Source organism: Callorhinchus milii, unplaced genomic scaffold (assembly GCF_018977255.1).
Source record: "Callorhinchus milii isolate IMCB2004 unplaced genomic scaffold, IMCB_Cmil_1.0 Scaffold30, whole genome shotgun sequence".
Lineage (NCBI taxonomy): Eukaryota > Metazoa > Chordata > Chondrichthyes > Chimaeriformes > Callorhinchidae > Callorhinchus > Callorhinchus milii.
In genome coordinates this window covers 571395-596678 of record NW_024704771.1, presented here as the reverse complement: position 1 = coordinate 596678, position 25284 = coordinate 571395, and the positions used below count along the sequence as shown (strand labels likewise).

At 46.8% G+C, this 25284-nt stretch overlaps 2 long non-coding RNA genes across 2 annotated transcripts; both read right to left on the bottom strand.

The window, feature by feature from the left end:
* Window positions 1-16245: 16245 nt before the first annotated feature.
* On the bottom strand, window positions 16246-22437 carry LOC121851203. The gene is made up of 3 exons (XR_006085853.1): window positions 22282-22437; window positions 18310-18438; window positions 16246-16508 (listed from the first exon to the last, which is right to left on the bottom strand). It is a non-coding gene; the product is annotated as an uncharacterized LOC121851203 (long non-coding RNA).
* A 607-nt stretch (window positions 22438-23044) lies between these two features.
* LOC121851204 lies at window positions 23045-24500 on the bottom strand. Its single transcript, XR_006085856.1, has 2 exons — window positions 24417-24500; window positions 23045-23170 (listed from the first exon to the last, which is right to left on the bottom strand). It is a non-coding gene; the product is annotated as an uncharacterized LOC121851204 (long non-coding RNA).
* Between the last annotated feature and the right edge of the window lie 784 nt (window positions 24501-25284).

The following is a 25284-nucleotide window of genomic DNA, read 5'->3' as shown; positions in this document are numbered from 1 at the left end:
TCCATTTCCTGATGTACACGTTCTCTCTTGGAATTGTAATCTGCAGAAATAATCTCATTTTCCAAATATGCAGATTACACCAAAATCTACTTTCCACTTCTGCACTTAATTCCAGGTTATTCATGTACGTTTCACTTGATATCGAGGCATAAATGGCTGAGCGATTCCAATATTGTCTTGCTTAGTACGGATGGGATGGAAACCATCATTATAGCTCACGACAATGTTTATTTTCATGAGGATTTGGCCTCCTCAACCTAATAATAATAATAATAATAATTATTAACCTTGCATTTGATATTGCCCTTTTCACGTCTTCTAGACGTCTCAAAGAGCTTCACAGATGATGCTGTAAAGTGAATTCACCGTATACTTGTGGACGAAATCCCAGCAGCTTCTCCCTGAAAATCCCTGAATAGTTGGGCAAATTTTGCAATCCCGCTCCATTCTTTCTCATGTCGGGTTTCAACACCAATCCACCGAGTTCACTGTCACCAAACACAAGCTGCCACTGAACCAAACACATCGCCTGCCACATCCACAGCCCTCGGTTGTTCTAAGCTCCACAAAATCATAACCCAACTCCTCGACAGTATTGTTCTGTGTCTCCCAGAGAATGAACTTCCAGGTCCAGGCTCTCACTTGAAATGTCATCCACTCCACGCAAATTATTTTTCTTTCCTATTCTTCACTGCTTGTCCCTTCCGCTAAATTGACCCAGGTTTGCTCACTCTACAGCCAAACCCTCCGTGCTTCCATGGGTGGCCACATCGTCAGTTCATATCACACACACCTCAATACATTGTACCTCTGTCACACATTCCGCACCTTTTATTTCAGTATTCAAGACCCAAATTCTATCTCTTCAAACGTGAGCATTTACCCCCCGTCAAACATGATATTAAATGCATTGTGTTGTTGTTGTCTTTGTTGATTGTTGTTGTTGTCTCTCTCTGTAACATGCTCTCACCTCACTCCTCTACTTGTCCCTTCCTCAGCCCGCACCAGCTTCCTGCACCTCCCTCATCCCCTCCCCTGCACTGATGGTTGGCTTTCAGCCACTGTGCCTCCAAATCTCTGGCACTCTCAGCTTCAAACCTCCCAAGTTGCTGCTCTTTCACCCACTGCCAGATCACACCTGAGGAGCTTACATTTGTACCATGTCTGTGGCCACATCAGCCTTCGGGCTCAACGTCAAGCTCTGAAAATGTCCAACTCTCCAAAAACAGCAACAACTTGCATTTGTATAGCACCCTTAACCCAGACCAGTGTCCCATAAGGCTTCCCAGTGTGAAGGACTCCGCATAAGCAACGACAATTGTTGTACAACATTACGTAGAATAACAAGAAATGCAAATGTAGCCTTAGAGATAAAGTATTCAAATAAAAGTGTTTATTTACTGTAAGTAAAGTCCTGCAGCACAGTCGTTAGCAATCTCAACTCGCCAACGAGAGGGTTTCTGGTTTGATTCAATTCCCGGGTGGGTCAGCTCAAAACCTTAAGCAAGTTTCCTTAACACACACACACACACCCCTCTATTATCCCAGGAGTAAGTAGGAACCTGCTTGTTATTCAGTTGATGAATCTTGATTCCCCAGGGGAAATAGTCCCTTCAAAATTAATAATAATAATAATAGTTGCGTAACTGATTCCACGACAGTTTGTGAGACTCTGCTGGGCACCATTAGCCGCCCAGATTTGCCCACAAAATATCCAGTCACTACACTTTACAGTATATCCTGTGAAACACGTTGAGACGTTTAGAAGATGTGATAAGGGGCGGAATCAAATGCAAGGATTATTATTACGTAATGGAGAGTTGCTCTTCCCTGGAGAATAAAAGACAAATAAAACATATGTTTTGACGCATATACGAATTGTCATCAAAGAAGCAAATAATGTTGCAATTACCAATCCATATGCGGAATACAAAGATCAGTTCGTCATTGGAATTGTTTGGAGTTTTATTCCCAGGAGCAAGAGTTTCGGTTTTAGCTGTTAAACTCTAATAAAACCTCACCATCATCTCAACGCACAGTGAACTGCACCAAACCCTTGACCATGTGTATGGCTCAGGCTGGTTTGGGTATTTCTGAAAAGAACAGCAACTAAATTAAATAGTAAATAGTGAATTAAGTTAAATAGTAAATCAAGTTAAAAAGTGCCCTTCCTGCCCGTGGGTTTGGGGATTGGAGCAGTGTAAGATTCTCTTATGCCTTCGGGCCATCAACAATCACGTGGTGAAATTGTCCAATGAAGCCTTTCCACTTCATATAAATAACTCTCTATCTTCTGCTCTCGAGTATCATCAGTTGGAGTGTGAGCTCCAACTTGCACCGAGAGGAGGAATGCTTTGCCTGCAAGAATGACACTCTTACTAATTTTCCGGATAGGGGAGATTTTCTACCCGATTCTTGCTGCCGTTGGCATTCCTGGCAAGTGATGTTAATCAATTCCTTATTTAGATTGGTTCGCCACAAAGGTTTGAGTGCTACTTAGGTGCCATCGCTATGGACACTCCTCTTCAACCGTGTTTTCCATCTCCCTGCTTCCCCCCACCACTGCTCTCCACCACCCAGCCCCAACCCGACCGTCAGCTCGGGTCCGTAACTCTGTCTGTCCAGCGCTTGGGACGTCCTCCCGACGTGAAAGGCGCTGTGTAAATATAATTGTGTTGTTGTTGTTCAATGTTAGAGCTGCTGTGATTAGAATGAGAACTATATAGGCTGGCCTGCCTCTGCAGATTGAATGTTAAGATGTTACAGTACAATTTGAAAGGAAAGGAGACTGTCTTGGTTTACTGGCTAACAATATCGGGGATAAAATTAGCCCTTCACTCCGTGGCTCTGTGCGCTCAGCTTAGATGTTGGGTTTGACTGCGAATGCAACAATACCGCAGCACAATACTATTTAGTGCTGTGAGTTACTCGGACCATCGTAAAAGATGTTCTGCTGTTAGTAATAATAATAATAATAATAATAATCCTTGCATTTGATATAGCGCTTTTCACGTCGGGAGGACGTCCCAAAGCGCTTCACAGAACACACTGTAAAGTGAAGTGACTGTATATTTGTGGGCGAACGCAGCAGCCAATTGCACACAGCAATGTCCCACAAACAGTCGTGGATTGAAAATGACCAATTTATTATTGTTTTTGGTTTTGGAGGATTATTATTAGGCTCTGTGTGGAGTAAGGAAACTTGCCCGAGGTTTGGCCCTCTGCCTGGAATTGAACTCAGGTCTCTCACTTGCAAAGCGAGTGCTCTAACCACTGAGCTACAGGACTCCACAGCACAGTGTAGTACTCATCTGTCACTGTAACTTAACTCTGCAAAAATGCCCTTAACATTCAAACAGGACTTAAACCAATTGGTTTCATTCAAATCCACCTGTTTGTCCACCCCTTTGATAATGCAGTTCAGTTTACAGGTTTATCAGTCAGTAAAAACCTCCCGAGGCTGAGCGATTCCTCTTTCTACTGACTGACAGCTTCTGATTTTTGAGAGAAAACAAAGGCTTGAAGACACCACCGCTGACACTAATATATTTACAAAGAGCATGAAATTGGTGACATCTTCGATTTAAGTAATGGCAGGAGATGTGGTTGGGAACGGCTCAGAAACAGAGGAATTGATCCCAAATCCCGTTAAAAGACAGACCGCACAACAATAATAACAATAACTATTCTTGCATTTGATATAACGCCTGATCACATCTTCGAGACGTCTCAAAAAGCTTCACAGAATAGACCGTGAAGTGTATATTTTGGGACTGAAACACGGCAGCATATTGCGCACAGCAGTGTCCACACAAACAGTCGTGGATTGAAGAGACCAAATTATTATTTTTTTTATATGAGGGATTATTATCCACGGAAAAAACGAACTTCCAATCGACACCACTATTCCCGGACGCATTCACTGACAGCGGGAATTCTTTGAGAACAGCGTTTGTGATGTTTTAGGCACAGATGATCATTCTCTCTGTGTTGACGGTGTCTGTGGGACCTGTGTGACAGTCAGCAATACCTGTGGTCCTATCTACACCAACTCTCTCTCACTTTCTCTAACATTATGTGGATGGCTACGGCCAGACTCCCTCAGTAGTGTTACTGCCAGTAGCTGAGCGAGCAGCAGGTTCAAAGCAGGTCAGTGCCCTACCAAGCCGAGAGCATCCATGGCTGCCACTGGCACCTTGGTGTCAGTACCCCGGGCTGGCAGGATCTGATCCAACTTGTGCCAGTGAATGAGTCCATCAGAACCCAGGAGGAAAGAGGAAAACCGTGAAGTGAATGACTGATTTTATTTGGGAAGGCAGTTGGTTAGGACACCGGGAGAAACTCCATCTGCGAGGGTATCACCAAAAAAGGGTGGGAAGGATAATGTTGACCAAATGCGGGTTCCAGGGTGAGTAACGGTGACGATAACTGCAGTCGAATGTATCTCTGACCTTAGCTCAGTGTTTCACAGCATTTTACAGGATGTACTTTCAAATGAATTGACTGTATGTTTTGTGGGTAAATGTGTCAGTCAGTGGCTCCCAGAAATGTTCCACAAACAGCGATAGAGTGGGAGGTCAATTTAATTTGGGGATTAAATAGCCAAGACACCAGGACAAGCTCCCTTTCCTTTTGGCCATTGGATCTTTACATCCACCTGAACAAGGCAGACGGGATTTCGGTTCAACATCTTATCCGACAGTTCAAGACATCCCCGAGCACTATTTTGGAGTACTGTGTTGACGATGTGATTTCAAGTCTCTCGCGCTACCACTAGTTTTTATTTTATTTTACAATATTTCTGGTTTGATTATTTCAAGCACTTACGAAATTATTTTAACAATATTTATTCCACTTTGGTTTCAGCCTGAATACCGGATTATTATTACATTAAAATCAAAACGAATCTACGAAAGTTTATTTCATGGAGTGAGTTTTACATGTATGGATCGTTCTTCCGCGGGAGGCGGTGGAAGCAGAAAGTGTTGATTCTTTCGTAAGTAAATTAGACAAATTTAATTTAGGACATAATGTCTCAGCTATAGAGATTGTTTTGGACGTAACACGTGTATACGACTGTGACAATGGTGAAAGGCTCCCGTATCAATAACTAGACAATAATCCGCTATTGAACCTAATTGGCATTGGGTTTTTTCGTCCATCAACTTCTTACGTTCTAACGATTATGGCTACATAATGAAGCAGCTTCACCATGTACTGAGGAAGTATTGAGTGAGACTACATATCTTTCTTAGAAATCAACACATTCTAACTGATATTTTGAACAGACAAAACTGTTGTTTTCTTGGCTCAATTAATGTTATATTTTCTTTGGATAAGAGGCAAGTGAGCTCTTCAATTGACCGTCAATGCTTACACTCCAGCGCAGTCTTCTTTCAACTCTGCATTGTTCAAAGTTTCAATTTATTAATACAATAAAAGGCAGTTAACAATGTATATTTATGTGGCGCTGTTCGTATCAGATGGAAGTCCCCAAAACGGCTTAATGGTAATGGCTGGACACCCGAGTTGGTGTTGGAAACTTTGGAGTGTGGAGAAGGAAAACATAAACGAAAGCTCGGTATTGAAAGAAGTGGAGAAGAAATGGCGGAGGGAGGGTGCGATTGTGTTTACTATTCTGATATATATTGTCTTCGATTGAATAGGCGGTAAATTCAGAACGAATCTGTGCAAACACTATTTCAGTGACCGGATAGTGAACCTGCGGAACAGACCCGAGGGAGATGTTTGAAGCAGGAAGTGTTGATTAACTCAAATACAGGTCAGATAGATTTCTTTTTGGAAATAACATTCTGGGATATAGTGCACAGGTTATTCGGGACATGTGTGCGTGTGAGCACCAGGAAGGTGTAAGTTTGACGAGATGGACTGCAGTCTTTTTTCTTCTGGAATTTCTTGTGTTCTTATGTATGTTCTAAAGTCCAGATTTGGCTTTAACCCAAAACCTTGTTCTCAGAGGTTCTACAAATCACCGAAGCCGACGCCTGAACTAAAACAGAATTGAAGAATATTCGACATTGCTGAGCGATCTTAACATTGTTACTGTTATGAAACGGTTCTGTAGATGAATGGTAGGAGAGATTTCGAGACTATGGTGCTTTTTCTTTGATGTGTGAATTGGCTTCAGTGCTTCTCCCACAAAATATACAGTTATTTCTCGTTACAGTATATTCTAAGGCACTATATTAAATGCAAGGATTATTATTTTTATAAAAGTCTCTGACTTGGAATTTTTATCCAGTCTCTTAAATAGCCTCTTACTTATGGACTGGTCCATCAGATCCATCCTCTTTTTAGATACATTTTCAAGTGTCCGACCCAGAGCCCATTATACAGCACTTCAAAATACAACCAATCTGTTCAATATCTATTTGGACAATTGTGGATTATTTACCTAATATTCCAGCTCCTACCTGCACATTGTGCTGATGTATCTCAGTCTGAGTGTTTCATATTTATTCAACCCTTTTGCGGTATATTCCTAGAGTCCAGTAGATAACGAGGCAGTTCTACATTGTTAGAGAGATTGCCCATCGCATGATATGATTATGTCAGTTCGTCTCTGCCACGTCATCTGTAACGTAAAATTTCTGTGATACTGTGATACCGGAAGGGAATTGCTCACCGTGTCTTGGCCTAGTTTAATTCCAGCAGATGAAACATTCGCTTCGGGCCTCTATTGATGACCATGTTGTGAACAAAATGACTGCCACTTTCTCCTACTTTCACACAATTTAATTCCAGCAGATGACAAATTCGTAAAGACCTTCCTTTTTGATCGAGGTGAGGTGATCCGTATCATTCTCACTCTTCCTCTCCCATCTTGTTGTCGGAGTCTGCCACTGTCAAGTGTTGTGACAAGCTCTCCCGGGTGAAGGGTGCTGCATGAATGCACGTTGTTTATCTTTATTTATTGCTGCGGTTGTCAACTTAACAAGAATTTTGTGCGTCAGCCAAAGGTTGGCTTTGAAGGTTGACTCCAACAGACAAATTGGACGGTTTATTTAACGTCTCATCCAAAGGAAGTCGAGGCGGTCAATTCAGTTTCAGCCTAAACTGAGAACTCAAGAATCCCCAAATCGATCTTGAACTCTCAGCGCTGTAACCCACAGTGGAGCTGTTATCGATTACCGCGGCCAATGCTGAGAAATGTAATCTTTAATTTTGATTCGGTATTTTTATTTGTATTTTTCAGTTAATCTTGTGGCAATTGTGATCTTGTACCGTGGGAAGTGCGGTCTCTCCAAATGTGTGACTCGCTACCTGATGGCAATGTCAGTGGCGGACTCCCTGGTCATTGTCTTTGATGTGATATTGGAACAGGGCAGTATCCATTACGACTCTTTTTATTTCATGTTCTTCACACCTGTCTGCAACCTCCACGCTGTCCTGATTTACGTGGCCGCAGACAGCTCTGTTTGGTTTACTGTGGCCTTCACCTTTGACCGCTTTGTGGCTATTTGTTGTCAGAAGCTGAAGTTGTTGTATTGCACAGACAGGAACACAGCTGTGATCATAGCAGCGGTGTCCGTGCTGAGCTGCGTGACTAATATTCCCTGGTACTTTAGGTACCGACCTGATATATATCGACCGTGGCTTTGCCAAATTGCAGAATACTTCTTTTTTTCACCCGCGTGGGGAGCCTTCGAGTTCATCCACCACATTATGACCCCGGTGATCCCATTCGTCCTGATCCTGCTGTTCAATGCGCTGACTGTCAGGTACATTTTATTGGGCAGCAGAGCGCGCAGGGCATTCCGAGATCACAGCAAACGGGACAAGAAAAAGGACCCAGAGATGGAGAATCGGTTAAAGTCCATCATTTTGCTCTTCGCCGTGTCCGGCAGTTTCATACTGTTATGGATCACGTACGTGATCGAGGCCACACTGGAGCGAATTGCCTACCTGTCAGATTTCAAAATTTTTCTCGTGTCCATGGTCGCCCTGAGAGCTGGACACTTGCTCCGTCTCCTAAGCTGTTGCACCAACACTTTTGTTTACGCAGTGAGTCAAACGAAATTCAGGGAAGAGATGATCAACGGGATGAAATATCCGTTTGTTCGCTTGTATCGAGGACATCTGTAATAATAAAACAATGAATTTGAAACATTACCGTTGGACTGTCAATGGTTTAGTCCATGAAATTCTGTGCCTGTGGTGGAAAAATCTGTAAATTCTGCCAGTATCTGAATCGATGGCTGATCATTTGAGATGTTCAACTTTGTGCACAACTGAAGTACATTAGAAACCATTCACAAAATCGCAATGATTCGACTGAGGATAGGGATCTTTGACACTTGAAAACGGAAATCCTATCATGTCCCCTGCCCCAAGTCAACAACTTGGCTGCTTCCTCAATAAAATCTCCTCTCTCTCCTCACTTACGTGTCACCTCTCCTCACTGACATAGAGTCATACAATCATAGAATTATACAGCATGGAAAGAGGCCATTCGACCCATTGTATCTGTGATGGCTCTTTGAAAACAGCTATCCAATCAATCCTGCTCTGCCGCTCTCTCCCTGTAGCGCTGCAACCTTTCCTTCCCAAATGATTATTTACTTGTCTCTTAAAAGTTGTTATTGAATCGGCTTCCAACACCCATTTAGGCAATGCATTCCAGATCTCAACAACTTTCTCCTCACCTCCCGTTTCTTTCAACAACTATTTTCAATTGGTGTCCTGATTACGCTTACTGGCCTGTAATTTATCCTTCTGCCCCTTTTTTTGTACAGGGGAGTAGCATTTTCAGCACTCCAGTCCTCTGGCACCACCCAGGTGTCCAAGGAGGATTGAAAGATTGTGGCCAGAACCTCCGTTATTTTCACTCTTACTTCCCTCAGTAATCTAGGAAGCATCCTGGCCAGACCGGGTGACTTGTCTACCTTGAGTACCATCAATCTCTTTATTAGTTCCTCTTTGTTTATCCTCTTATCCAATTTCTCTATCGACTCCTCCAATACTGTGGCATTGGCTGCATCCACTTCTATTGTGAAGAAAAATCCAAAGTACTCTTTCAATACGTCAGCCGCCACAAGATTTCCTCTTTGGTCCTTAATTAGACCCACCCTGCCTTTGACTAACCTTTCATTCTTATTTTTATCAAATATCTTTGGATTCCCTTTTATGTTACCCTCTTATCCTTTTTCAGGTCTCCTCTGTACTTTCTATATTCTATTTAATTTCTTAGGTGTTTTGGAACTAACATTTACCATGAGCCTCCTTTTTCTGTTTTGTTTTAATCCCAATTTCCTTATTCACCCTGGGAGTTTTAGATGCCCTAACGTTCCCCTCACCTGCTTCAAGATCCATCTCAAGAATTTCCTATTCAATCATGGCTTCAACCCCCATCCTCACTGTCCTACACCATTCATGACCCCATCCCACAGCTTGGGTGCACATTCTTGACTGTCGGGCAGAGTGTGATGTGCTCTCGACATGAAAGGTATCATAAACTGTAAGTCTTTGCTGTTATGTATATAAGATAATCAAATAGAATATAGAAAGTACAGCGGAGAACTGAAAAAGGAAATAAGAGGGGCAAAGAGATTGTATGCCAAAAGATTAGCAGTTAACATAAAAGAGAACCCTAAGGTATTTTAGAAGAATATAAATAAAAGGTTTGTCTCAAAGGTAGGATGGGTCCAATTAGGGTTCAAAGAGGAAATCTTCTTGTGGAGGCAGAGGGCACGACTGATTTACTGAATAAATAAATGCATCTGTCTTCACAAAAGAAGAGGATGCAGCCAAGTATCAGAGGAGAGGGTAGAGAGATTGGATAACATAAGAATAAACCAAGAGGAGCTACTAAAAAGGTTGTCGGTACTTGAGGTAGATTAGCCACCTAGCCCGGACAGGAAGTATCCAAGGTTACTGAGGGAAGTAAGGGTGGAAATAACGGAGGCTCTGGCCACAATCTTTCAATCTTCCTTGGACACCTGGGTGGTGCCAGAGGACTGGAGGGTTGCAAATGTTACTCCCCTGTACAAAAAGGGGCAGTAACTGGTTACTACAGGACAGGCAGCCTAACGTCAGTCGTCGGAAAACTTCTAAAGACTATAATCCAGGACAAAATAAATTTTCACTTACAAAAATATGCGTTAACAAAGGTCAGCTAACACGGATTTGTTGAAGTCAAATCATGTCTAACAAATCTAATGAGTGTTTTGATGAAGTAACGGAGAGGGTGGATGAAGGTAGTGCACTTGATGTAGTTTATATGGATTTTCAGAAGACGATTGATGAAGTGTCAGATAAGAGACTTGTAAGCAAAATAGAAACCCACAGTATTAAAGGGACAGTGATACAGAACTGGCTGGGAGACAGAAAGCAGAGAGTGCTGGTTTATGGTTGCTTTTTGGGCTGGAGGGAAATGTGCAGTGGTGTCCCCCAGGTGTCCGTATTGGGACCACTGCTATTTTTGATCAAAATGACAGAAACCTAGTTATAGGGGATACAATTTCCAAGCTGGTAGATGACACTAAGCTATGAAATGTAGTAAGCGGTGAGGAGGATAGTAGCAGCCTGTAAGAGGACATAGACAGAGTGGTAAAATGGATAGACACGTGGCAGATGAAATCTAATGAAATGACAAGTGATGCATTTAGGGAGGAAGAATGAGGTGAAACAGTATAAGCGAGACTGTGGAGTCTTAAAGTGGGTGAAGGAACAGAGAGATTTGGCTGTTCATATAAGTAAATGTTTGAAGGTGGCAGGGCAGGTAGATAAAGCTGTTAAAAAAAGCATACGGGATACTAGGCTTTACAGGGCATAGAATTCCCTATGGACATCAGGAAGTCATAATGAAGCTTTATAATCCACTGGCTAGGCCTCAGCTAGAGTACGGTGATCAGTACACTTTAGGAAGGACGTCAAGGCATTGGAGAGTGTGCAGAGATTTACCAGGATAGTACCAGGAATGAGGGACTTCAATTATGATGAGAGGCTAGAGAAGCGAGGATTATTCTACTTTGAAAGGTTAAGAGGAGACTTAATGAAGTTTTTAAAAAATATGAGGGGATTTGCTGTAGTGAACAAGGAGAAACTATTTCCACTGGTGGGTTGGTCAGTAACCTGAGGACACCGATTTAAAAACAGTTGTTGGAAGAAATTTTATCACACAGCCAGTTGTTTGGAGCTGGAATGCATTGCCTGAAAGGGTGGTGGAAGCCGATTCGATAACAACTTTTAAGAAGGTAGATCATTATTTAGAGGGGGACAAGTTTGCAGAGCTACGGGGAGAATCGAGATAGCTCTTTTAAAATAAAACAGCACAGACACGATGATCCGAATGGCCTCTTTCTGTGCTGTATAATTCTATGATGCCGCAACACAACGAAGGAGTGACTAAGAGGCAAGCGGGCTGCTCTTTTTAAGGGCATTTAGCCTATTCTCTTATTTTGGTAAGATACCGCAATGATATCCAATGATATCCTCAAACTGCCGAATTATAACAAATAATGATAATACTTGATATAGAGCTTTGCATTTAGTTTAGCGTCTTATCAAATCTTCGAGATGTCTCAAAGTGCTTCGCAGATTATCCCGTCAAGTGAATTGACTGTATATTTTGTAAGTGAAACTCAGTAGCCAATTGCGCACAGCAGTATCCCGCAAACAGCTGTGGATTGAGTGACCAAATTATTATTCTTATTTTTAAATTGATTTATAAAGTGTTACAGTGGCAACGCCCCTTCTGCAGCTACAAGCATCTTTTCCCCGACAAAACAGTTTTATGTCACAGTGTCCCCACCCCCTCGATTCTAATTTGCAGATTTGATGATGCGAAAGTATTCAGCATGAAAATTAAATATTATCTGTGGACTTAAAATGCTCTTAAAGCCATGCGATTTAAACTGTGTTACCGCTCGTATGCAAGCTTTCTAACATCAAGCTGGCAACAGCGCACAGGCTATACACAGCCATACAATACAATATTACATTTGTAAAGTGCCTTTCAACAAGACAACAACAACAACAAGATTCCATTTATTGAGCGCCTTTCACGTCGGGAGGACGTCCCAAGGCGCTGTACAGTTGGGTCAGGACCCGAGCAGGGGGGAAATGGTCAGGGTGAGGGGAGGGAAGGGAGGGAGCGAGGAGGGGGAAGAGAGTCGAGAACGGAGCTGAAGGCATGGTCAAAGAGAAAGGTGTTGAGACCGGCCTTGAAGGAGGAAAGGGAGGACGCAAGGCGAAGGCACTGGGGGATAGAGTTCCAGAGCCTCGGGGCTGAGAGGCTGAAGGCACGGCCACCGATGGCAGGGCGGTTGGGGCGGGGGATGTGGAGCAGACCGGAGCCAGAGGAACGGAGGGTACGGGCGGGTAGGTAGGGGGATAGTAGGTCGGAGAGGTAGGAGGGAGCGAGGCCGTGAATGGCCTTGTTGGTGAGGATGAGGATCTTGAAATCAATCCTCTGGGGATGGGGAGCCAGTGGAGGTGAGCGAGGGTGGGAGTGATGTGGTCACGGTGTCTGGTGCGGGACAGTACACGAGCTGCAGAGTTCTGAATGACCTGCAGCTTGTGCAGGGAGGTGCCGGAAGGCCGGCGAGGAGAGAGTTCCCATAGTCCAGCCTTGAGGTGACAAAGGCATGGACCAGAGTTTCAGCAGCGTGAGGGGTGAGGTAGTGCCGTAGTCTGGCGACATTCCGGACGTGATGGAAGGCGGTGCCAGTTGTGGCGCGGATATGGGGGAGAAAGGACAGCTCAGGGTCGAACAGAACCCCGAGGTTCCTGACTGGCTTTGAGAGGTGGAGAGTGCAGCCTTGGATGCTGATGCTGTCAGCGCCTGAGGTACGGAGTCGCTGACGTGAGCCAATCAGGAGTTGCGTAAGTTGAGCTGAAGAAAGTTATCTCTCGTCCAGGACTCGATGTCGGACAGGCAAGCTGTCACATTGGGAGGACGTCTCAAGGCGCTGGACAGTCAGGAAACTGGAACTGAGCGATGGGTGGGGTGCTTGGGGTAACCGAGTTGGAGGGCAGGGTGAGTAGGAGGGTGACCGAAAGCCCGACTACCGATGGTGAGATGGGCCAGGCCGGGGATGAGGAACAGACCAGAGCCCACTGAGCGGAGGGAGGGGACAGTTTGATAATGGGTGACCATTATCAAAGGTCACAGAGGTAGGAAGGGGCAAGGCCATGGAGGGCCTTGATGGCAAGGAGGGGAATTTTGAATTCTAGACTGAGGGATGGGGAGCCAGTGGAACCGGGTGAGGGTGGAGGTGATGGGGTCACGGTTCTGGTGCAGGAGAGGACACAAGCTGCAGAGTTCTGGGTGATCTGCAGCTTGTGTAGGGGAGAGTCAGGAAGGCTGACAAGCAGGGAGTTGGCGTAATCGAGCCTAGATGTGGGGAATGCATGCCTGAGGATTTCAGCAACAACAACAACAACAACAAGATTCCATTTACAAAGCGCCTTTCACGTCAGGAGGACGTCCCAAAGCGCTGCACAGTTGGGTCATGACCCGAGCAGGGGGGAAATGGTCAGGGTGAGGGAAGGGAGGGAGCGAGGAGGGGGGAAATGGTCAGGGTGAGGGGAAGGGAGGGAGCGAGGACGGGGAAGAGAGTCGAGAGGGGAGCTGAAGGCACGGTCAAAGAGAAAGGTTTTGAGACCGGCCTTGAAGGAGGAAAGGGAGGACGCAAGGCGAAGGCACTGGGGGATAGAGTTCCAGAGCCTCGGGGCTGAGAGGCTGAAGGCCCGGCCACCGATGGTAGGGCGGTTGGGGCGGGGCATGTGGAGCAGACCGGAGCCAGAAGAACGGAGGGTACGGGCGGGTAGGTAGGGGGATAGTAGGTCGGAGAGGTAGGAGGGAGCGAGGCCGTGAATGGCCTTGTTGGTGAGGATGAGGATCTTGAAATCAATCCTCTGGGGGATGGGGAGCCAGTGGAGGTGAGCGAGGGTGGGAGTGATGTGGTCACGGTGTCTGGTGCGGGACAGTACACGAGCTGCAGAGTTCTGAATGACCTGCAGCTTGTGCAGGGAGGTGCCGGAAGGCCGGCGAGGAGAGAGTTCCCATAGTCCAGCCTTGAGGTGACAAAGGCATGGACCAGAGTTTCAGCAGCGTGAGGGGTGAGGTAGTGCCGTAGTCTGGCGACATTCCGGACGTGATGGAAGGCGGTGCCAGTTGTGGCGCGGATATGGGGGAGAAAGGACAGCTCAGGGTCGAACAGAACCCCGAGGTTCCTGACTGGCTTTGAGAGGTGGAGAGTGCAGCCTTGGATGCTGATGGTGTCAGCGCCTGAGGTGCGGAGGCGCTGACGTGAGCCAATCAGGAGGGCCTCGGTTTTTCGCACGTTGAGCTGGAGAAAGTTGTCTCTCGTCCAGGACTCGATGTCGGACAGGCAGCTGTCAGGACATCGGTGGTCGTGGAGTTGAGAGTAGAGGAGGAAAGGTAGAGTTGGGTGTCATCCGCATACATGTGGAAGTTAACTCCATGTCTGCGGATGATGTCACCAAGGGGGAGCATATAGAGGGTGAAGAGGAGGGGACCGAGGACAGAGCTCTGAGGGACACCACATGAGACAGTGCGGGGGGTGGAGGAGAAGCCATTCGTCGAGACAAAGTGAAGACGGTGAGAAAGGTACGACCTAAACCATTCAAGGACAGTGCCTTGAAGGTTGAGGTGGGAGGACAAGCGGTGGAGGAGGATAGCGTGGTCGACCGTATCGAGCCTAGTGTGAGACAGTGGTGAAACCGGGCAATGTTGCGGAGGTCGGGGAAGGCAAAGGGGGTCATTGGCACAGATGTGGGGGAGAAAGGACAGTTGAGAGTCAAAGAAAATGCCAAGGTTCTGGACTAACTCATGAGGTGGAGGGTGTATGCATGGATGGTGATACTGCCAGTGCCTGCAGTATGGAGGTGCCAATCAGGAGGGCTTTGGTCTAGTTGACATTCAGTGGCACAAAGTTAGCTCTCATCCAGGACTTCATGTCTGACAGACTTTCTGTCAGGACAGCAGTAGTCCTAGTGTCCAGGCGGAGGCAGAGAGATAAGAGTTGTGTGTCATCCTCATGCGCGTGGAAGTTTACCCCGTGTCTGTGGATGATATCACCAAGTGGGAGCACGTAAAGGTTGAAAAGGAGGGGACCAAGGACAGAGCACTGAGGAACCCCACATGAGACTGTGCGGGGGCAGGAGGAGACCACATGTATGCGAAAAGGCAAGGAACGAGGAAATCTCTTTCCACATTCGGCACATTTACACAGTCAGTCCTGTGTGCCCTCGCTGGTGTCTTCGGAGGTTCCCTGACTGAGTGAACCTCTTTCCACATTCAGCGCACTGATACGGTCTCCCTCCTGTGTGTGATCGTTGGTGTCTCAGGAGCTCGCCCGAGGTTGTGAAACTCTTTCCACATTCGGTACACTTATACGGTCTCTCTCCTGTGTGTAATCGCTGGTGAACCTGGAGATCCCCAGAACTTGTGAAACTCTTCCCACATTCCACACACTTGTACGGTCTCTCTCCTGTGTGCGACCTGTGGTGAACCTTGAGCTCCCCTGAGGTTGTGTAATTCTTTCCACATTCGGCGCAGTTAAACCGTCTCTCTCCTGTGTGCGACCGGTAGTGAACCTTGAGGTCTCCAGACCGGGTAAAAGCCTTTTCACATTCCACACACTTATACGGCCTCTCTCCCGTGTGTGATCGCCGGTGAACCTTGAGGTCCCCTGACTTGGTGAAACTTTTCCCACATTCGGCACAATGGTACGGTCGCTCTCCTGTGTGCGATCGCTGGTGAACCTTGAGGTCCGCTGCCGTTGTGAAATTCTTTAAACACTCAGCACAATCATAAGGTCGGTCTCCCGTGTGCGAGCGATGGTGTATCTGGAGGACCTCTGATCGCTTGAAACTCTTTCCACATTCAGGGCATCGATATGGTCTCTCTCCTGTGTGTGATCGCTGGTGAACTCTGAGATGCTCCGACTGCTTGAAACTCTTCCCACATTCAGTACACTCATACGGTCTCTCTCCTGTGTGGGATCGCTGGTGTCTCTGGAGCGCCCCTGACTGTGTGAAACTCTTTCCACACATGGCACATTTATACGGCCTCTCTCCTGTGTGTGATCGATGGTGAACCATGAGGTCCCCAGACCTTGTGAAACTTCTCCCACATTTGGCACATTTATACATCTTCCCTCCTGAGATGGATTGCTGACTACCCTGCAGAAATTCCGTCAGCGAAAACCCCTTTTCTGCCACAGTTTTGTGGCAGATTCCAGAAAGTCTTTCTGTTGTGAAGATACATTTATGCTACAAGCTGATTGTGTGGTTGATATGTCTGGATGGAGTTTGGGAAGTATTCTGCAGTATTTCTGAGGGAACTCAGTGCTAGTAAACACAAAGTTGCACTGGGGGCCCAGGTGAGAATCAAAATCATTAACTTCGGCGGCTGATGAGAAAAAAGGAAGATCTGTATCAGCCACATATCAGATTTTTCTTTAGGAATTGCCGTCTGCGAATTTTGACTCCTGTTAATCCTTCCATTTGTACAGCACCTGTTTAAGTCAAAACAATGTACAAGGCTTCACAGTAATTAGCGTAGTATCAACAACTTGCATTTACACAAAGCCCAGAGCCCTACGCACGAGATAGCATTTTGGAGGACTTAACAGTGGGGGAGTCTGATGGCAAACCGGGAAGAGGTGACCGTAAGCACGGTCAGTTTTTGTCGGCAGCCACTTCCCACAAACTGCCGTGAGGTGGGGAGTGAGTGATTGGTGTCGAGGACGACTAACCAGGACACTGGGAGAAACTCTTCTTTTGATGCTGGGGATGTGTTTATTGTTGGAGGCGCCGTCCTTCAGAGGAGGTGTTAGAATCATACGGCACAAAAGGAGGCCATTCGGCCCGTTGTGTCCGTGCCAGCTCTTTGAAAGAGCTGTCCCAATTAATCCCTCTCCCCCTCTCTCTCCCCACAGTCCTGCAAATTTGTCCTCCCCAAATATCTATCTGCTTCTCTCCTGAAAGTTGTTATCGAATCGGCTGCCACCACCCCTTCAGGCAATGCATTCCAGATCTCCTCATTAAATTTGATCGGCCATTTATTTACCCATTTTACCAGTCTATCTACGTCCTCTTGCAGTCTGCTACAATCTTCCTCACCGTTTACTACTTTTCCAGCTTTGAATCATCTGCAAATTTGGAAAATCTATTCCCTGTACTCAAGTCCAGGTCATTTCTAAAGATTAAAAAGAGCAGTGGTCCTAATATCAACCCATAGGGGACACAACTGCACACTATCCTCCAGTCAGAGAAATCACCTCCACTCTGCTTTCAGTTTCCCAGCCAGTTCTGTATCCATGCTGCCACTGTCCCTTTAATACCGTGGGCTTCAATTTTTTTTTAAGTCTATTATGTTACACTTTATATCAAAAGCCTTTTGAAAATCCATATATACTACATCAACTGCACTACCTTCATCCCGTCTCCGTTACTTGATCAAAAAACTCTTATCAGGTTTGTTAGACACGGTTTGCCTTTAAGAAATCCGTGTTGGTTGTCCTTTATTAACTCATATTTTTCTAAGTGAAAATTATTGTGTCCCGGATTATAGCCTCTAGAAGTTTCCCCACTATTGACCTTCCCCACTGTCCATTGGGGGTGTGTTAAAAACCACGTAACTCGGCATTGATAGCAGTGTCTGGCAAGCTTTCCGGCTGCACGTTCAGCTCGGACCACTCTCCACATTACGGCTTTGGGCTTTCAGGTTTTACAGGATCTGAGTGAAAAAGAGTCCGATTAGCTCTCCTCCTCCTGGAGTTGCTGCGACTCACTCTTTCTTCTTTGACCACACATCCGGTCACATTTCCCTCCCCCACCCCTCTCGGCTCCTACCCCCAGCTCAGGTGCCAAGTCATGACAGTCAAGCACCTTGGGACATCATCCTGACCAAAGGTGCTGTATAATTGTAAATCTCTATTGTGTTGTGAATGCTGTGAAGCACTTTGAGACGTTTCAACGACCTGATAAGGGGCTGTTATCACATGCAAGGATTATTGTCAAACTCGCTTTTCAAATAAAACATAAATGACTATCTCCCTTCATGCGCTGGGATGTGTTATGGGCATGAAAGGAGGTAACAACGGGCACAGACAAATGCAGCACTCCCTCCCCCACAGCACCGTGCCGCAGTGTCAGCCTGGACTGTGAGCTCATTGTCAGCGATGTAGGGGCTCGAACCCACAAACATCAAACTCGGAGGCCAGAGGGCAACCGACTGAGCCGGGCTGACGTCTGCCCGATTCTGCGCTGTGAGCATTTTACGATGAGAAACTCGAATTGATTTCTTCCACATACACAGGTAATCATCCTCTGGAAGATCCCTTTCCTCAGTGTGAGATCTTCTCTCCCTGTTTCCCGGACTCTCGGCCTCTCCTCCGCTCGCTTAGCTGTCGTTGGAGCTCAAATCCTTTCCGGTTTGGCCCCCTGTGGAGTAAATTGAAAAGGAAAAACAGGAATGAGAATCGTACTGTTCACAAGAGTCCTGAGAGCTCTCACAACCCGAAGCCATTATTCCACAATTTGTGGTGGTGCAATGTTTGTGAGCAATTCAGTTGAGTATTCACTGAACTCACAGCCCAGACTGACACTCCAGTGCCAGCACTGAGGGGAAGCACCACAAGGTACTTTAATTGAGACGTTAAATCTCACTCCCCGTCTGTGCTTGACCGGCTGTGGGTTAAATGTCTCCCACAGCACTATTTGAAAAGAGAAGGGAATTTCCATGGCTGTTTGTGGCACATTGTGTGCATATTGGCTGCTGCATTTGCCCACAAGTGCATAGTCACACCACTTTACAGTGTGTCCTGTGAAGCACTTTGAGTTGCGTCAACGACGCGGTAATGTGATGGATCAAATCAAACTCAAATGGAGTTAATAATATTATTAATATTCGTAGGGCGGAGCCGGCAGAGCGGGGACCGAGCGGGGCCGGAACCGAGTGGGGCGGGGCCGGGACCGAGCGGGGCGGGGCCGGGGGAGCTGTAGGAAAACGACAAGCGACATAGAAAGACCTGATCCAGGAAAAGATAACACTGACAAAAACACAAATAAAAAAACCTTTTTTTAAAAAAAAACCCTAAAATCCAGAGCGAGAGAGAGAGCAGAGGATGGCCGGGCAGGTGATGGGCGAGGACTGTGATATGTGGGAGTTGATGGAGAGGAACCTGAGGCAAGTGTCTGCAGCTTAGGAAGGTGCAAACATCGCGCAGCACTGGGGAAAGTGAGAGTTTCCCGGATAGTTTTATCCTGGAGTCAGTCAGTCCCCTGAGGCTCAAGGAATGTGTAGATAACGTTACTAGTCAGGGACAGAGCAGCGTGACTCACAGTCAGGCAGGTAAAGGGACCCCAGAGAGAGTGCCGGAGAAGCTCCAGGCTTTAACCTTGTCCAACAGGTACGAGATACTTGCAACCTGTGTTGACAGGGAAGCCTGTGAGGAGGATGGGCAAACTGACTCCAACAGGAGGCCACACAAGTGGGGGGAGATAGATGGAATTTAGTTGTAATTGGAGACGAGACGGTCAGGAGGACAGACACAATTCTCTGCAACCGCAACCAGGAGACACAAAGGCTCTGTTGCCTTCCTGGGGCCGGGGGAAGGACGTCTCTTCAGGGCTGGAGAAGAATTTGAGGCAGGAGGAGGATCCAATTATGGTAATATATTAATTTAATTCAGGCACAAGCAAATTACAGAATTAAATGCGTGGCTGAAAGAGTGGTGCGGAGGCCAGGGTTTCGTTTTATGGGCCACTGGCACCAGTATTGGGGGAAAAGGGAGTTATTCCATAGAGGTGGGCTCCACCTAAACCGGGCTGGGACCAATGTCCTGGCAAAGCAAATAAATAGGGAGGTAGGCAGAGCTTTAAACTACTGAGGGGTTGGGGAGGAAGGTTACAGTTACAGTTAAAAGTAAACCAGCAAAACTAAGTACAATGAAGGTGGTAGAGCAAATTATCGAGGGAGATAAAAAGAGTGTGTCAAGGAGGGACAAGAAGCTCAGCGAAGAAAATAAGGCATTAGCGAGGAGGGGAAATTGCAAGAAGTCAAAATTCAAGGCGAAATATCTGAAAGCACGAAGCATTCGTAATAAAATAGATGAATTAATGGGACAAATAGAAACAAACGGGTATGATCTTGCAGCCATTACTGAGACGTGGTTAAAGGGAGATCAAGGATGGGAGCTAAACATTCTGTGATATTTGGCATATAGGAAAGATAGGCAATGTGGAAAACGAGGTGGGGGGGGGGGGTTGCCCTGCTAATAAAAGATGGGATAAAACAATAGAGAGGAAGGATTTTAAATCAGAAAATCAGGATGTAGAGTCAGTATGGATGGAATTACGAAATAACAAGGGGCAGAAAACACTAGTGGGAGTAGTTTATAGACCCTCGAACAACAGTCACAGTATTGCGCAGAGTATTAACTAGGAAATTAGAGAAGCTGTCGTAAAGGAAATACACTAATAGTGGGTGATTTTAATCTTCATATAGATTGCGTAAACCAAATTGGCAAAAGTAATTTAGAGGAGGAATTTATAGAATGCATTAGAGATAGTTTTCTAGATCAGTATGCTGAGGAACCAACCAGGGAACAGGCTCTCCTAGATCTTGTTTTGAGTAATGAAATAGGGGATCTACAGACCAGTCAGTCTGACATCGGTGGTACGGAAAATTCTAGAATCCCTACCTAGGACCATAACAAGATTAGGCAGTCAACGTGGCTTTACAAAAGGGAAGTCATGCTTAACAAATCTTTTAGAGATTTTTGAGGATGTAACTAGCAGGTTAGATAGGGGGGAACCAGTAGATGTAGTGTATTCAGATTTTCAGAAGGTATTCGACAAGGTGCCACATAGAAGTGTGCTACACAAGATTAGGGAACATGGAATTAAAGGCAATATATTAGCATGGCTCGAAGAGTGGCTAATGGGAAGAAAACAGAGAGTAGGGATAAAGGGGTCCTTCTCAGATTGCCAAGATGTGACTAGTGGGGTGCCACACAGAGCAGTGCTTGGGCCTCAACTATTTACAATCTACATCAACGATCTGGACGAGGACATAGAACTTAAAATATCTAAATTCACAGATGATACTAAGCGAGGTGGGAGAGTAAGCTCTGAGGATGACGCAAAACGATTGCAAAGGGATATAGATAGGATAGTTGAGTGGGCAAGAAGGTGGCAGATGGAATATAATGTGGGGACGTGTGAAGTTATTTATCTAGGTAGTAAAAACAGAAAAACAGGTTATTTTCTAGAGGGGGAGAGACGAGATAGTGCTAGTGTTCAGAGGGATTTGGGTGTCCTTGTACACCAGTCACAGAAAGTTAGTTTGCAGGTACAGCAAGGAACTAGGAAGGCTAATGGCATGTTGGTGTTTATTGCATAAGAGTTAGAATACAAGAGTAGGGAAGTCTTGCTCAGTTGTATAAGGCCTTGGTGAGACCGCACCTAGAATATTGTGTGCAGTTTTGATCTCCTTATTTAAGAAAGGACATACTTGCCCTAGAGGGGGTGCAGCGTAGATTCACTAGGTTGGTTCCTGGGATGAGGGGGTTGATCTATGAGGAGAGGTTGAGTAAACTAGGCCCATATTCTCTAGAATATAGAAGAATTCGAGGCAATCTTATAGAAACATAAGATGCTTATGGGGCTTGACAGGGTAGAGACTTTTTTTTAACCTGGTTGGAGAATCTATAACTAGGGGGTCACAGTCTTAAGATTAAGTGTCAGCCTTTTCGAACTGAGTTGAGGAAACACTTCTTCGCTCAGAGTGGAGTGAATTTATGGAATTCTCTACCCCAGAAGGCTGTAGATGCTCAGACCTTGAACATATTCAAGACTGAGATTGATAGGTTTCTAAAGGATAGAGGGATTAAGGGATATGGGGATAAGGCGGGCAGATGGAGTAAGGTTAGAAGATCAGCCATGATCTTAGTGAATGGCGGGGCAGGCTTGAGTGGCCGAATGGCGTACTCCTGCTCCTAATTCTTATGTTCCTATTATGAACTGTGGGAATATCCATTTCATATCGTTTAGAATAGGTGATGTAACGGGGGAGGGCAAAATGTCTCTCGAGAGTTAACAGATCCGAGAGATTAGAAGGGCCTTTATCCAGGAGAACATCAGTAAGACAACATTGAGGGATGGAATTGGAAAATGAGATTAATGACAAAACAGGTAAACAGAGTCAGCAAGTGGCAAAGTCACAATGGGACAAACTGCTTCCGGTGCTCAATCTTTCTGTGTAGCTTTTTGCAGGAAAAATACCTTTCTTAGATGCTTTGGGATCTTCACTGCCACACACTGACACTTCTCCTCTATTGGCCAGACTGCTCATTTCGTTTGCTGAACTCGTGGCTTCAGTCACATCGCTTGTGTGGTCACCTCCAGCCTCAGCCGATCCTGACGGGATGTGGGAGCTCTCCTTTTTGCTCTGAAACGCAGAAGGTAAGACCATTGTAAGCAAATGTCAGTCTGGCTCAGTCTGTCTCACTCTGGCGTCTTGGTCAGAAGGTTGGGGGTTCAAGCTCCCAAGTCGGGACTTGGAACCCATATAGTCTAAGCTGACACTCCCACCCAGTGCAGAGCGGGGGGTGAGCAGCATTGTTGGAAGTAACATCCTTCGGATGAGGTCCCATTTAGCTGTCCAGGTGCAGTGCTCCTCCCGATGTGAAAGGCAAATCCACGAGGATGATCCGAGGGGGACAGGTTACTGCTATCAGGATAGACTGGATACACTAGGCCTTTCTTCACTAGAGAAGAGAAGTTCAAGAGGCCCTAATGGAGGGGTTTAACATTATCCAATGGTTTGATACGGTTTGCAGATATAGGCTGGTCTGACTTGTTGGGAAATCCGTAACCAGGGGACATAAGTATAAGATAAAGGCACTATCCTAATGTAATTTGTTGTTGTTGTAGGTAATATGGGATCTAAATGAGATGCATTTTAGAGGAAGTGAGGTAGACACATGAGGAAGAAGGGAATAGAAGGGAGGGACTAAGGACTGGGTGGAGAGTGAAATGCAAATACCAGGGTGGACTAGCTGGGCCGAATGGCCTCCTTCTGTGCTGGAAATCGATGTCAAGTGTATTTAATAGTTGGCGAGTTACCGCCTTCTTGGCCTCCATCCTGAACTCAGGCTTGAAACATTCCACTCTGAAGGTAGACAAGAAAGGAGCAGTTCAGCATCAAGGGCACCACAATCTGTGTCGCCATCACACCAGCCCTCGACACACTCGCGCACACTCTCACATACAGACACTCCCGTACGCTCGTGCGTACACTCTCACGCGCACGCTGGCAGTCACACTCACGCACACAGGCACAACACACGCACGCAGGCACACCCACGTGCAGGCACACTTAACGTGTGGGCGCAGACCCTCTCACAAGCGCGCGCAGATACCCTCGCACTCGTGCGCGCAGACAATCACACAAACACGCACGCTCACACTCTTGACACACAAACTTGCGCGCGCGCACACAGACAGACACTATCACACACACTCTCACGCGCTGATACTCTCACACACGAGCGCGCAGATCCAGTCGCGCGCGTGCACACGCACTCAAACGCGCACAGCCACACGCAGATACTCAAACACAAGTGCGTTCAGACACTCCCTCACACACACTTAGGGGCTGAGAGGCTGAAGGCCACCGATGGTCGGGCGGTTGGAGCGGGGAATGAGGAGCAGACCGGAGCCGGAGGGACGGAGGATACGTAGGTAGGGGGATACTCACACTCACTCTCTCACACACTCACACTCATTCTCTTACTCTCACACTCACTCACTCATACTCTCTCACACTCACTCTCTCACACACTCACTCTCTCACACACTCACTCTCTCACACACTCACTCTCTCACACACTCACTCTCTCACACACTCACTCTCTCACACACTCACTCTCTCACACTCACTCTCTCACACACTCACTCTCTCACACACTCACTCTCTCACACTCATTCTCTTACTCTCACACGCACTCTCTCACACGCACTCACTCTCTCTCACTCACACTCACTCTCTCTCACACTCACTCTCTCTCACACTCACTCTCTCACACTCACTCTCACACACTCACTCTCACACACACTCACTCACACTCATTCTCTTACTCTCACACTCACTCACTCACACTCTCTCACACTCACTCTCTCACACTCACTCTCCACACACTCACTCTCTCACACACTCACTCTCACACTCATTCTCTTACTCTCACACGCACTCTCTCACACGCACTCTCTCTCACACTCACTCTCACACACTCACTCTCTCACACTCATTCTCTTACTCTCACACTCGCTCACACTCATTCTCTTACTCCCTCTCTCACACTCACTCTCTCTCTCCTCTCGGTCACTCTCTTTCACACACTCTCTGTCTCACTCACTCACTGACCGGACCCTCTCTCAGCGCCGAGTTGTGCGGCTGCTCAGCCCCTCTCCGCCCCCGCCATGTCTGAGCTTCTCCTCCACCAACCGTCACTCTCTCCCCGCCCAGTCGCTCCCCATTGGTCCTTTCCAGTTCCCGCCCCCTAGGCCTGAGCTTCCCATTGATCGTCCGCTTTGTCAATCAGATGGCGGGCCCGTGTCCACGTCAATCATCTCTCCCCCTCCCCGCCTCGCGCTCCCTGTCCAACCGTCACTCTCTCCCCGCCCACTCGCTCCTCATTGGTCCTTTCGAACACCGCCCCTGCTCTCGATTGGTTGAATTAGCTGTCAATCACTCAATTGCCGCTGCTCCCCTTCATCCCCGCCCAGTCTCTCCCCATTCGCCCTTTATAACACCCGCCCCCTCAAACGCAGCTTCCCATTGGTCTTTGCGGCTGTCATTCAGGACGGATTTTTCGCGTCACCATCTCCCCTCCTCCCTCTCTCTCGAACCCATACTGACTCCCCGCCCACTCGCTCCCCATTGGTCAGTCCCGCCCAACCCGAGCTTCCATTGGTTCAGCTGACCGTCTGTCAGCGAATTCCGCGCTCCCATTGGCTCTTGGGCACCTCCGCCCCGCCCGGCTTGCCGCGCGCCCCGCCCCATTGCCCGTACCCCAAAACCCGTTTCCTATTGGACTCAGCCGGCCGTCCATCATCCGGAGTCGCGCTCTGATTGGCCACAGATGATTGGCCACTGATCCTGTTGACTGGTCACTGACCCGAACAACAACAACAACAACAACTGACTCCTGCACAGCGCCCCTCACATCCGAAAGACCCCCCCCGGGCGGTGGAGAGTCACGGGGTCCGGGAACCGAGTTGGGG